The sequence below is a fragment of the Amblyomma mixtum genome, chromosome 7, assembly GCF_055824585.1.
Source record: "Amblyomma mixtum isolate Tamu chromosome 7, ASM5582458v1, whole genome shotgun sequence".
NCBI classification, from domain to species: Eukaryota; Metazoa; Arthropoda; class Arachnida; order Ixodida; family Ixodidae; genus Amblyomma; species Amblyomma mixtum.
Window position 1 is genome coordinate 59232114 of NC_143018.1, and position 13354 is coordinate 59245467.

The 13354-nt window shown below is 48.1% G+C and overlaps 1 protein-coding gene across 14 annotated transcripts in view; it reads right to left on the reverse strand.

Annotated features, from left to right (window-relative positions):
- The window catches only part of LOC149336191 (uncharacterized), a 416214-nt gene that overhangs the window by 378951 nt on the left and 23909 nt on the right, over positions 1 to 13354 (reverse strand). For 3 of the 14 annotated variants that reach the window (XR_016284210.1, XR_016284209.1, XR_016284204.1), the window contains exons 6-7: positions 9134 to 10811; positions 443 to 5039 (exon numbers count right to left, since the gene is read on the reverse strand). The exons of 6 other annotated variants lie outside the window; for them this stretch is intronic. The gene's annotated coding sequence lies outside the window, so the exon portion shown is untranslated. 5 more of the 14 variants (XR_016284211.1, XR_016284207.1, XR_016284205.1 and 2 more) reach the window with 4 other exon arrangements.

A 13354-nucleotide genomic window follows, 5' to 3' on the forward strand; every position in this document is an offset into this window, starting at 1 on the left:
TAACCACTTTTCGTGCGTTAACTTCGGATACAACGAATATTTGTATATTATGGTCTGTGGGGGTTCAACATCCCAAAGCGACTAAGGCCGTGAGGGACGCCGTAGCGAAGGGCTCCGGAAATTTCCACCACCTGAGGTTTTTTAACGCACAATGACATCACATGCGCAACCTTTGGCGGCCATAAAATCTTGCGCATGCTTGGCATGTAGATGTGGCATGGTTACTAGTGAAAAAAAAAATCCCATAGAGAGCAGAAGACTGGACGCAGCACAGTGGGATGCACAAACTGACCTGAGCTGTGTGTCCAGTTTCTCCCTTCTTGCTGTCTTTTTTTTGCTCTGGTATCCATGTCTCGGCTATTTACCAAGCACCAAGTAGCTCAACTACAGTGTGTGAGAGGCTGAGACGAGAGTTGTTCGGGCTAAATGAAGACGTACTCACTGTAATTTTGTTGTCTGTCGGAGGTTCAAGCCGACGTCTTGTAACTTCTTGGCCCTTCGAAGGAGGCTGGAGGTTGCTGTATCACGAGAAGCCTGCGGCAAGTTTTCCGGGTTATTTGTAGCCCTGCACGTCATCGTCTCGCTGTTATCGTCTCTGCACCCTTGTAGGCATTTGCAATAACGGTGAACGTAGACCTTCCGGTTGTGGCTGCCGCGCTTTCTGTGGGTGGGGTCGCGGCAGACGGCCTTTTGGTGATTCTTGCCTTCACTGCAGACACACAACGTGTGCGTTGATACGATGGCTCATGTAGAGTTACAGATCCGTTAGGTTGTGGAAGATGTGAATGTGGCCGCCCCGATTCCACTGCAGGTGCAGTACCTTGTAGGTGACTGGTAGGAGACTGGCGTCGTCTTGGCGGTCACGGCCACGAAATTATGTACCGCCTAGAATTGTGCTTGCTCCTTGAATGTGAATATTAATTTCATCGCTTTCCTGGAGTGAATTAATGTTCAGCTATCTACCTGCGTGTTAGATGGCGGCGTTGTAGCGGTCGTCTTCGAGTGGGTAGTTCTACACCTGTTGTGGAGTACATTGTAGGTTTCGTGCTTCTCGTGTCTTATTGTGATCAGGGTGAAGTTGCAGTGGTCTTTGTGCACGGCTCTCGTGACTGTGCTGTAGTTTTATCACACTTCGGGGCTCTTCACAACGGTGTTGCGGCGTGTATTGAAGGTTTGTGAGGTGTCTGTGACGGCGTCCACCACTTATCTTTGTTATGTCATTCTGGTGCCTGTTCGAGCTCGTGTACAGCGTGTGGTCTTGGTGAGACAGCGGGAGCCATTAGCATGAGGAATAGCAAAAGCGCCGCTCAGAGCATTGTATTCGTGTTTGGTACAGTGCCCGAAGCGAAGGACAGTCACAGTGCAGGCTTGGACGGAACACATTGCAACTGAACCCTTCGTGGCCAATTTCATGGAGTATTCTTGCTCTTTTAACCATTAGTGCCGGATGTTCGGAGCCTTCAGTGGACTAGACAAGATCTGTAAATAGAATGTCTTTCAAATTTCACTTACTGGATAGAACACATGTCGAACCTGATTTGAAGTGTAGCAATGTGAGGATAGCTATGGTCGGTATGAGGGGCGGTGGTGGTCTCATTAACAAAGGCCTTTTTGCTGCGCTGCTTGTGAAGATAATAGGCGAGTAGTGTGCGGTCTTAATATGAGACAACAACAATGCGACGGATTAGACATTGGGACGGGATGATGGCTATTGCCTGGGGCTGATCAGGAATAGAAGGGTGCCCACTTGGAATCCCCAGACAGCGATATGGAATCGCGGAGGTTGCGGTTTGACTTGTGGGCAGGGCAGACGCAGGAGGTGTTGAATTGTGTTAATAGTAGTACATAGTTCGGGGTTTCACTGAATTGTGGTACGTGGTGGTATGTGGTGTGGAGGGCGTGCATTGCGTTGTCTAGTTTGAGGTTTGATTCGACTGTGGAACATGGAGGTACGGGGTCTGGAGGTCTAGCTGCTTTCCGGGTAAGCTGTTGCTGTTCCCCAGAGGAGCTATCGTGTTTTCACTGGTATGTTTATGCTACATCTTCTGTCGCGCCATTGAGTTTTCCCGGTAACTGTATAGGTGTGGGTGTCGTGTCTGTGGTTGTGTGCGGTGCAGTGTTGTCAGCTTGGGTCGTCCACGCAGACGCATGAGGAATAAAAGAAGTGCCGCCGGCTCCCGCTTGAGGAATGTGAGGAGAGCCACAGGGGCCGTCATTTGCGGGATGCTCCACATAGTCGGGTCCTTTTGCGCTGAGCACACTTCGTGGACGAAATGGCCCCATGATGCGGACTCGTTGTTTGCGTGGGTGCAAGTTCACACCATCATCTTGGTTTTGAAGTTGAAGGCGTCGTTCGATACGGTGATAACCTGGAGAGGTCGACTCGGTATTCAGCCTTTACTACCTGTTAACCTGCAAACAGAGGAGCGCCACTTCTAAGCACACGCAATGAATTCTTTGCTTTACATTTGGAATGCCTTGAGCTGGTGCCAGTTATTTCGGAAAACGAGATATAGACTGTAAAAATTTTCGATTACATATGACGGAAAATAGATTTTGGAAGACTGAAGAGGAATAGGGAATGGTTTTGACGATGAAGTTTGAAAGAATATAGCCTACAAAACTTTTTACGAATGCCATTGTGAAGAGGTTTTAGCCCTCCGATAATTAGAGAATTCGCAGCGAGCAGTGGGTTTGTAGATATTTTGTTGTGTTTAATGGCACGCAAGCAACCAAGGCTATCAAGCGCCAAGCACGTGAAGCGTAAACGTCTTCGATAGGGTAACTGAAGTCGTCGTGGTAGCGTTATGTTGCGCATCTTAGATGCATGAGAATGATCGTGGTTATTTGCTTTGCTGCAATGGTCGTGGCTGCTGAAGTGGTTGCTGCAGAACTCCAGTTAAACCGCTCGGAACTTTGACGTCCATACTTTTGCAAAAGGAAACTGGTCCAAGGTATAAATTTTTTTTTTATCTCCAGCTGCTTCACATGGATTCTCAACTCGAAGCGGTACCATAAAAAAAAGCGCATATTGTTTCACAAAATGGCTACTGTCAGGAACTGCACTTAGCAATAGGATCGATAGTCAGCTCGAATCGGCAAACTGTTGAAGAGACAGTACACGGCAGGTATACATTTGCGCAGTGTTTTCTTCTACGGTAGAATTTGCACTGAAAGAGTGGATTAAGAGGAACGTTCCCTGCTGTGTTACTAACTACAGGTGTGATGTGGAACCATAATTACAGGTGTGATGTGGAACCACAGTCGTTACGTTCAAACGTTTCGCAGAAAATCCTGCACGAAGACAAAAAGGTCGAACATGGACAGCAGTTCTACAGAAAATCCGACCAATAATTTCCTAAAGATAATTTAGGGCGGATTTTAAACATTGGAACAATATAGGACTGTGTCCATTCTCCAGGGAAAACACATGATTAAAGTACTTCGCAGAACAATACGCTTCAGAGATGTACAATGGTACGCAGTAAATTTTTGTGGTTTATGGGGGGTTTTAACGTCCCAGAATGACTAAGGCTATGAGGTACGCCGTAGTGGAGGGCTCTGGAAATCTCGGCCAACTTGGGTTCTTTAACGTAGCAGAGGCGAATAGAATAGAACTGAGAGGAAAATATTTATTATGCGAGCTCTGCCACTTTAGCATTCGATTGCGGAGACCTGAAGCTCTGATACTGCATCATCTCTCACCAATTCACTGATGACGGGTAGAAACCTACAAAGAGCGGCTTGATTCCAGGGAAGAGAGATAGGGGAGGATACTTTGACAAATGAATCAAGGAAAACAACCATGCCGCGACACAAGATTTTGCAGACGGAGCGATGATTGCGGGATAACAGGGTACGGAGTAAATTTTTGTGGTTTATGGGGGCTTTAACATCCCAACACGACTCAGGCTATGAGGTACGCCGTAGTAGAGGGCTCTTGAAATTTCGGTCAACTTCGGTTCTTTAACCCTTTCAGGTGCTTTGTACACAATTGTGTAAGTGGCGAACTTGCAGCTTTTTTTGAGAAACTGGAACACTTAACAATGATTTCATTACTTCAGTCAAATTGAGCACCCTTCTCCTTGCAAATAAGTTGCTTTTTTGTACCATGTAGCGAATGCAGTAAATAATATTTCACATAAGAGTGAGCTAGGTAGCTCTTTGTCAGACATTTTTGTGCAGACAGATTTTGCCGCAAGTGAAAACATCGATGGTTTTTGCTTTATTTCGAGCATAATGTGAATCTTCGAAACACAAAGCGATTCTACAATCCCTAGGGTGTTTACCTGAGACATGAAAACATTTAGATGTTATTATTTCTAACAAATCTGACACTTTGTATGGAATTCTCCACATCGTTGTAAAAACTTACCTGCTGGTGTTTCACGTTCGAAAAGTAACAAATTCCCTTTCTTGAGGCCTGAATATACTACTTAGGTGGAAAAATAATTGACTTCAGTCAAAACAAAAAATGGTGCCTTGAAGGGTTAACGTAGCAGAGGGGAATAGAATAGAACCGAGAGGAAAATATTTGTTATGCAAGCTCTGCCACTTTAGCATTCGATTGCGGAGACCTGAAGCTCTGATACTGCATCATAAACTGAGCGAGCCAGAAGATCGGTGCTGAAATGACAGCCAATGGATAGAGAGAACAAAGCAAGAACAGAACCTACGGTATATGTCCGTTCCACACGAACAGAATGCGTGGCTGAGGAGCACGGAAAAGAACAGTTCAAAGTCGCCTCACCGTCTGCGGGTGTTGATCGAGAGGCCGACGGAGAACGTACTACGTTGCTGGCGGTGTCGCAGCACCGACTTCAGGAGGCAGGGCCAGTAGAAGCGTCATAAGGAGAGGATTGGTAGAAGCCGCAGGCTGCGCGGCAACAGTGGAAGTCGTGGCCTCGCTGCAACCGAGCCCTGAGAGTCCGACGCCCAGGGACACTGTCTTCCGCATGCCCAGTTCCAAACTGCTCCCAGCCTGCCTACGTCATGTGGCCACGCCTTCAGTGCTGCTGCTGCTGCTGTTATTCTTGCTCCTGAAGGAATGGCACGTACCCACGGTGAGATAGATATATGCAAGAGATTGGTGCCGATCCGAACAGAAGAAAACATGTACTTAAATAAGGGAGTAATCACAATTCTACTCCACCTTGGGGGATTAACCTAAACATTTGACCAACATGTACTTAAACTTTAACGAAAATAAATAAATATTGAGCAATCAGGGAAGGGAAGGTGAGTAAGGAATATTCAAAGATATTGAGTTGATAGGAATGGCAATCAAGAAAACAAAGGTAAGAAAAAAACATTTTTTTAGGGAAAAGTAAAGAAAGCGTTGGCAAAAAAAATCTCTGCCTTTCCCGTAAACGAGAGTAGAGTAAGCATGAAATGTTTACGGGCCTAATGTCATCTCGGTGGACACCCGAACCGCACCGTACAGGAAGGGAGGAACGCCACCACCCGTTCAGCGCGATGCCTTGCCATTTGAACGCAAGGTTTTTTGAGGAAAGGAAATGGCGCAGTAATTCTCTACCATCTCGGTGGACACCCGAACCGCACCGTAAAGGAAGGGAGGAACGCCACCACCCGTTCGGCGCGATGCCTTGCCCTTTGAACGCAGCGCTTCTCCCCCGGATCACGTATGACAACGAAGTGTAACATGGCATTTATGTGCTTTTTGCACGCGTTATTAGAAATCGGAAATTATAATTCCGTGCATTATCAAACCCATAGCTCCACTGATATCTTGATAAACATTGAGAAGGCACTGGCAGCAGTTATTTTTTGTCTCGTTTGGAGACCAACCGGCGCTTGCATGCTGGTCGCGTAGGAGGGCTTAGAGAGTCTCGTTAAATCTCGTTAAGTCTCGTACGGTGCCCGGATGTTCTCGTTTTAGAGCCCGGATGACTGGAATTCAGTGCCCGGATGAGTGGATTTCAGTGCCCGGATGACTGGAATTCAGTGCCCGGATGAGTGGATTTCAGTGCCCGGATGACTGGAATTCAGTGCCCGGATGAGTGGATTTCAGTGCCCGGATGACGAATTCAGTGCCCGGATGACTGGAATTCAGTGCCCGGATGAGTGGATTTCAGTGCCCGGATGATGGCTCTCGGTCTCGGCGTGACGTCACCACACTGCCGACAACGGGAGCTAAAAGCATTTCATGCTTAAAATTCAGGGGGCACTTTGACTGTCTAAAGTGCGTAGAGGCGAAAGCGTTTTCCGCACCACTTTCGCTGCTTCTGTGGCGCTGGTGGTGTCACATATAATTGAGTACTAATTACTAAGTGATGGCAAATCACTAATTAATTGTTAATTACTGATTAATGCCTGGATACTAATTAACTCCTAATTAATGACACTTAAGCTTCGCCTTTAGGAGTGGAACGCGACAGCGTGTTGTAGCGCTGCCAGGGAGTCCACGGAACGCCACCACCCGTTCGGCGCGATGCCTTGCCCTTTGAACGCAACGCTTTTTGAAGAAAGGAAATGGCACAGTAATTCTCTTGCATCTCGGTGGACACCTGAGCCGCACCGTAGAGGAAGGGAGGAAGTGGGAGTGAAAGAAGACAAAGAGGGCCCGTAATGAAGGAAATGAAAATTGTATTTGAGGAAAGGAAATTACGCAGTAACTGTCTCACATATCTCGGTGAACATCCGTCAAAATTCAGGGGGCACTTTTATGCGAAGCATACTAAAATAGCCCAACCCAGCTCCTCGAGCGCGGCGGTGTCGTTACCATTGACCTTTCGTGACCTCCATGTCATACCACGTGATGCGTGACGTCACAGCAGATGAAAAACGCGGGCCCAACTCGCGCCGTCGCGCGAGGCGTCGTGACCAAGGATGACCACGTGGTGCGTGACGTCACAGCAGATGAGACACTGGGGCCCAGCTCGCGCCGTCGCGACCAAGGAGGACCACGTGATGCGTGACATAACGACATAGGAGAAACGGGGCCCCAGCTCGCACCGTCGCGCGAGGCGTCGCGACCAATGTGTTTCCTGCTTCTGCCGCTAGGTGCGCTGTAGTGAACACGTGATGCTGGAGCGGCGGTATACAAGGGGGTGCGCCTGCCTCTGCTAGGCGTACACGGGATAGAGATGCCTCCTGGAGACAGGGCTGCTCGTTGGAATGAGAAGCAAAAGTTGCGGCGTGCTACAGAGACTGATGAAGAGCGTGAAGAACGTCTAGCCAAGCGGCGTGCTCGATATGCAACTCGGCGACAATATGCTTCGCATCTGACTAGGCTTAACCTAAGCTAAGCCTCAGCCATTTTTTTTACCTAAAGTGTGGTCACTGATGTGTGGTTAAGATGTTCAGCTTCGCCTCTAAGAGTGGAACGCGACAGCATCTTGCAACGCTGCCAGGGAGTCCATAGAACGCCATTGCCCATTCGGTTCTACGCCTCGCTCGTCAGTAAATTGGTTTTTGAGGAAAGGAAATGTATGTCTCTCATATCTCGGTGGACACCTAAACCTCTCTGGAAGGGAAGGGAGGAGGATTGGAGTGAGCGAAGACACAGTATTCACTAGACGCGCCTTTGTTCGTTCCAAACGATCGGCTGGCATGGCGCAGCTGGCATGGCCGAAGACCGGGGTTCGATTTCCGAGCTCGACCAATTTCCTACTTCGTTTTATTTATTTATATGGCCTGACTAGAAAAGTTAATTAGGCTAATTGGGTAATTAAGCAATTAACTAAGCTCAGTACCACTTACTTGGAGCATCACTATACGATCCCTTCAATTGGTTGCATGGTTACTAGGCAAAGTACAATTGGCCCCGTTTGAAATTCGCGCACTGTGACGTCACGACCGTTTCGACCAATTGAAAAGCGTGACATTTTCTGTCGACAACTGTTGCTTACAACGATGAGGCATTAAAGGCTTTCGCCTTAAAATTCGCGTGGTGTCAATACAACTGTGAAGAAGCTCACACACCGGCATTAGGACATTCCCTTTGGCGCTCGCACCGAAGGAGAGGAGGATGGGAACTGTAAACGGCAGCCTAATCGAGCGAGGGGAGTTTTGCAAATACCTAGTTCTCTAATGGAGCATGTGTGGCTTGGATATTGGAACAGATATTTTTTTCCGGGAGGCTGCTGAACAACTTGGCTGTCAGGATCTTTGCATTAGACGGTCAAAAAAAGTGCTGGAGCAGTCTGCACATTGTTAAAACATTGCACAGATCTAAGCGAGAATGCAATTTTAGGCGACAGGGCGTAAGCACAAACTGAGGAATCTTGTATCATGTGGAATGTTTATCTAAAGACAAAGCTGGGTGTGTCAAAATATGGGAGAAGCGTCCCTAGCCATATGGTCAAGTCTGGTTTGGTTTATAGTTTACGAGGGTTTAACGTCCCAAAGCGACTCAGGATGAGGGACGCTGTATAAAATGGCTACGGAAATTTCGACCACCTGGGGTTCTTTAACGTGCACTGACATCGCACAGTACGCGGGCCTCTAGAATTTCGCATCCATCGAAATTCGGCCGCCGCGACCCTCCTCGAACCTGCGTCTTTCGGGTCAGCAGCTGAGTGCCATAACCACTGAGCCGCAGCAGCAGGGCGGCAGTTTCGAGCTTGCACCTTCAATAGAGAGAAACACGGGCTCTCCTCCAACTCTCACAACTGATCTTGCGACACGAAGACGCCGTCTGGCAGGAATCTGAATTGGCTCCTATCCACACTTGCGCATGGCTCACTACTACTCCACACGGTACTCCAGCCACTGCCCATCGCGCGAGACTTGTATGGGCATGTGCGTATCCACTGGATGGATGTAATATGCCCTATCCCCAGGCCTGATCCCTAATCCTGGGAGACACGGACGACTTGCTGGGCACTGGATAGACAGCGTTGGCTGATCTTTAAAACTACGGCAGTGGCGTCTGCCTTTGTAGTCCTTGGCTGAGGATCCCACCCGGGCAGCGGAGGTTCTCTTCCCTTTCATTTTATAAAGTTTTTTTCACTCACTCAGTATTCGTTACACTGCGATTACAATTTTAAATCGACAACCCTGTGGCCTAGAAACAAAGGGCAAATCCTCCGGACATCCTTTAAAACTTTTGTGCTATGGCCTGAAGCCCTTTCTGCACATTCGAGAAAACAGTAGGGATTGCAAAACTCACCGCATTTATTTCGAAGGACCATGGACGGCTTTGCTTAGCTTGAGCAACCAGACCTTGGTGAGGTGTGAAACGGGGCACGAAGCTCGTCAAGTCGCTAGTTCCGCTTCATATTAGAGCGCAGCCCTTAGGCGCCCATTCCTGGCTTCCGCGTCGTAGTCGTCGGCGTAACCGCTTGTCTAAGCAGCAGAGCGAAACGCCCCCTGGAAGGTGGATGCCACGGGAAGATCTCGGAGGATGCCTGCAAACGTAACACGCCACCTAGCTGCCAGTAGGGAAAAGCTGCGCTCAAACATTGCATCGCCAGCTATCGTAACCACCTGTCAACTTCTCAGTGTCTCTTCTTTTTGTTTTAGTGTGCGAAAAAAAAATGTAATCGTTTGGTTGGCTGAATAATTGATTTAATCTTTTTCTCTTCCGTGGCATTGTGTCTTGACTGGACTTGTCTTCGTTGGCGTGCAAAACTCTGAAGTGCTTGCTTCAATCGCTTCTAACACTGGTAGACGCACAGCTTGCGCTTGAGCTCGTCGTGATCGCTGTAGTGGCTTAAAGTGGTCTATGGCGTCTTCTTGATTCTGGCACTTGTCTCGACTGGGCTTCTGGCCTCGCTTTTGGGCTTAATAGCCGTATGTGGGAGTTTGCTTTGCGGGATTCGTAGCTTGGGTAATTATTGTTGATGGAGAGGGCGTCGAACTGGAAGTACTTTTGAGGGACGACACGATAACACTTGTCCTATTAGTTCCTGCATTTTGTTGGCGGTGGCAGCGTTTTTTCATTGGCATGGTTGCGCTGGTGTCTGTGCTTCATGGCAGAATTAATTTGTTTTGTGTCCAACTCTTGAGAGATGATACGATCTCACTTGTCTTCTTGGCTCTTGCATTTTTCATGGTAGCATGCGCGTAAAATTGTTTGTTTGGTGTGGTTGCACTATAGTGTGTTCTATTGATGAAGTTGTTATTATTGAAGAAGTAATCGTGGTGGTCGTCGTACAGACTGGTCACTTCATGATTGATCACGCATTTATGTTTGTGGCCTTGGTTGTCGTTTCATTCATCGGGCCTTTCCTGGCTCTGGCAGCCGTTGTGAATGCTTGCAGTCTTCGGGCCCGTTGTGTTTCGAAGCTGTGTCTGCGCTGGTAGGTAGGCTAGTATTCTTGACGTAGTCGCGGGAGTGCCTGTATGTGTTCCATGCTTGCGGTTATTGGGGGTGGTGCGTGGTTTGCCTGTGCTTGCTGTAATCCTCGTGATCGCTGTTGTGTTGGGGTCGCCGGTGTTCATGTGGCTGTGGATGTAGCGCCGTTTTTGCTTTGTTGTGATTGTGCTTGAAAGCGCTGGGAAGTTCTTTTGCGGCTGCCTTGGTCAAGGGTGCGGGCTGTGTTGCTGTACTAACGGTCAGTGCCGTTCACATGAGGAATAGCACCAGCGTCGCCAATTTCAGTGGCCAAAATCCACCGATCTGTGGCTCCCTTGAGAAATAGAAGCAGTGCCGAAATGAAAGCAAACAATTGGAAGATCCACATGCCTCATATATACGGGAGCCGGGTGACTCCAAGCGCTGCGATAAGATTGCGACTGGGCACGTGACTGCGCATCCCCCAAGAAGTTCCATAGCTCCGGACAAAAAGGCAGCGGCACATCTTCCTGTGGTGACCCGCACATTGCAGCATTTGGATCGATGCAACCTGCAAAAAGGCAATGCCCCCATTTCCTCTCTTAAGTTCTGAATGAGCTCAACGGTTTCCATTCGCACTGCTTAGGAATCTGTACATCTGTACTCATGGCCAACGCTATGGAACCACTTATGTAAAAACAATCTTTCTTGCGATGTGACATGGGAAGCACTACTCTGAAAATGAAACCAAGGAAGCAGAAGCAAGCGAATTGAGCAGAATAGTCAAGAGACAAGTTTTCACTGTCTGAAGTGGCTTTTTGTTAACAAGGGTCCTTTTGAAAGTCGTCCGGAACTGATATGCTCGACCTAATGCCCACATATTTAGCTTAACTGCGCTAAGCGCGCACAATTTTACTGTGTACTGCCTCCCCGTGGTTTTTCTCGGAATCCACTCATTTGCACTAGTGAACTATCGGGTATATTTCATTCGTCTTGCTTGTCCTGCTCATGATCATTTAGTTCTTTTTCTTAATTTTCAACTAGGAATTTTAACTCGTGTTTATTCCATGATCCAATCTAATCCCTTGCTGTATCTTAACGTTATTCAGTTTAAGATCAAGCCTTTTCGTTAGCTCAATTGGTGAGTACTGGCAAAATCAAGCGTTGTATAACTTCCATTCCTAAGAGGAACCTCAAGCGGTTAGGTTCAAAAGACCTTCCGCTGAGGCTCAAAACCAAAGCACCCTACGTCTAGTGACAGTAAGCTGGCCTCATGCTATCAGTCTGCCGTCGCCAGGCACGTAAGCGGGCAGCGCATGGCTGCAGGGAAGCGTATCACTTGGGTAGACGAACCTCATCCTTGCTTATGCGTCGGAAGTGATAGTTATACGGAAGTGATAGTTATAGGTATACAGATAGGAGTTGCTTGGCCTCGTCCACGGTTGAGAAGTCTGCACGAGACCAGTGTCACTACTTGGGAGGGTGTAGAGGTCTCGCAGGCACGCCCTTTCTGCTGTACGCACAATGGCATCTGCTCTGTGGGAATCGTGGGCACAGCTGATAAGAATGCATTGATAAGAAATGGGATTACCATCATCAGCTGAACTCCCAGCTTTTTCAAAAATAAGGCTTGTTTCTAGGGGGACAGGAAGGAGGGGGAAAACTATGGTTGCACATCGTAGGCGCTAAGGTAGATTGCTGGAGCATCGCATGTATTGTCGTGGTGAATTAAGACTTTCAAGTGAGCTGGTATTAGCCAGCCAAGAGATTGTGTCCTATCCATCTGCAGAGCGGAGGTATGGTGGGTTACTCACATTTAGGCATTCAAGAAGACTGCGGTTCCAAAGAGATGTAACTGCTTCGAGGCCGAAAAGGGAATAGCGAAATGAAATTGCATCTGAGCAGGCAGCGGCGCATTCAGCGTCTATAGCACGGCGGGAGGGTGGTGACGACTACCACTAATGAAGTGTAGTAAAACTCTGGCAGTGCTGACAAAAAGAAGTGTCCCGAATCGAAGAACATTGTTATAGTTTTAAAGAATGCAATTGTTATCGCTTCGTGCAAAAATTTGCATGGGGATACCTATTGTAGCACGGCCAAAAGGTGCAGTGGGCGCCCTCTATTGGAGAAACCAACACATATTCTTCACCACCACCAGTCCCCCCTCCTCCCCCCCACTCAGAAATCCCCCCCCCCCCCCCGCCAAATGAAAGCATGACGCAATGGTAAATGAGCAGACGAGCGCACTTTCTAGACTGATAACCATAGCGACGAATATGGGGTGTCTAGATTTTAACTCGCAACCAGCGACACCCGATATATATGGTTGCCGTATATCCTAGTTCCCCCTCACCATCATGAACAACACTCCCTCTACGGCGCGTGCTGTGCACATGCCAGCCTCGCCGAATGAACCGAAGCACGGCCAAGAGAACTTGTAGTAACGGGACTTTCACGGTACTGAACAATCAACGTGTTTCAGTCCAATGGGGTTCAGCGGAACCCCCTAAGGCGGAGAAAATTTGCAATTAGAGAAATTACTGATTAGCATGCACACAAGTGGAGCCATACGGCTATATGGCACCTGAAAGAAAATTATTGTCCGGGGTTCGTACCCGGGACCAACGCCTCCCCGTGCAGTCGGCTCCACCAACTGAGCTAACCAGGAAGACTAACTGATCACTGGGCGAGGCCGAATTTATCAACTCGATGCAGGAACGGTGTAAATTGATGTGGTTTAGGGTAATCCCGCAAGATGGATTAAATGCTTTCCTGGCCTGTGCAGCCGTAGGCTGCGCCTGGGTGGATGATGAGTAACTTCTACGCTGTGCATTTGACCTGACCGGACTGGAGCGGCCGGGTTTGCGTATTCATTTTTTTTTCCAATTTACTGGAGTGGTTACTGTTCTGCGCGATTTCATAGAATGTGCACACGTGACCGCCGCATCACATTATGGGTCCATCATTTCGGCAGGCCATGAGGTGTCGTGAGAGGAATGTGCGAGCGCTGTTAAATGTAGCAGCATATTTAAAAGTCACTAACGTTGACAATATTGATGACAGTGTGAAGGGTAACAGACAAATTAAAATGCCAGATGCCCAGCTTTTATCATT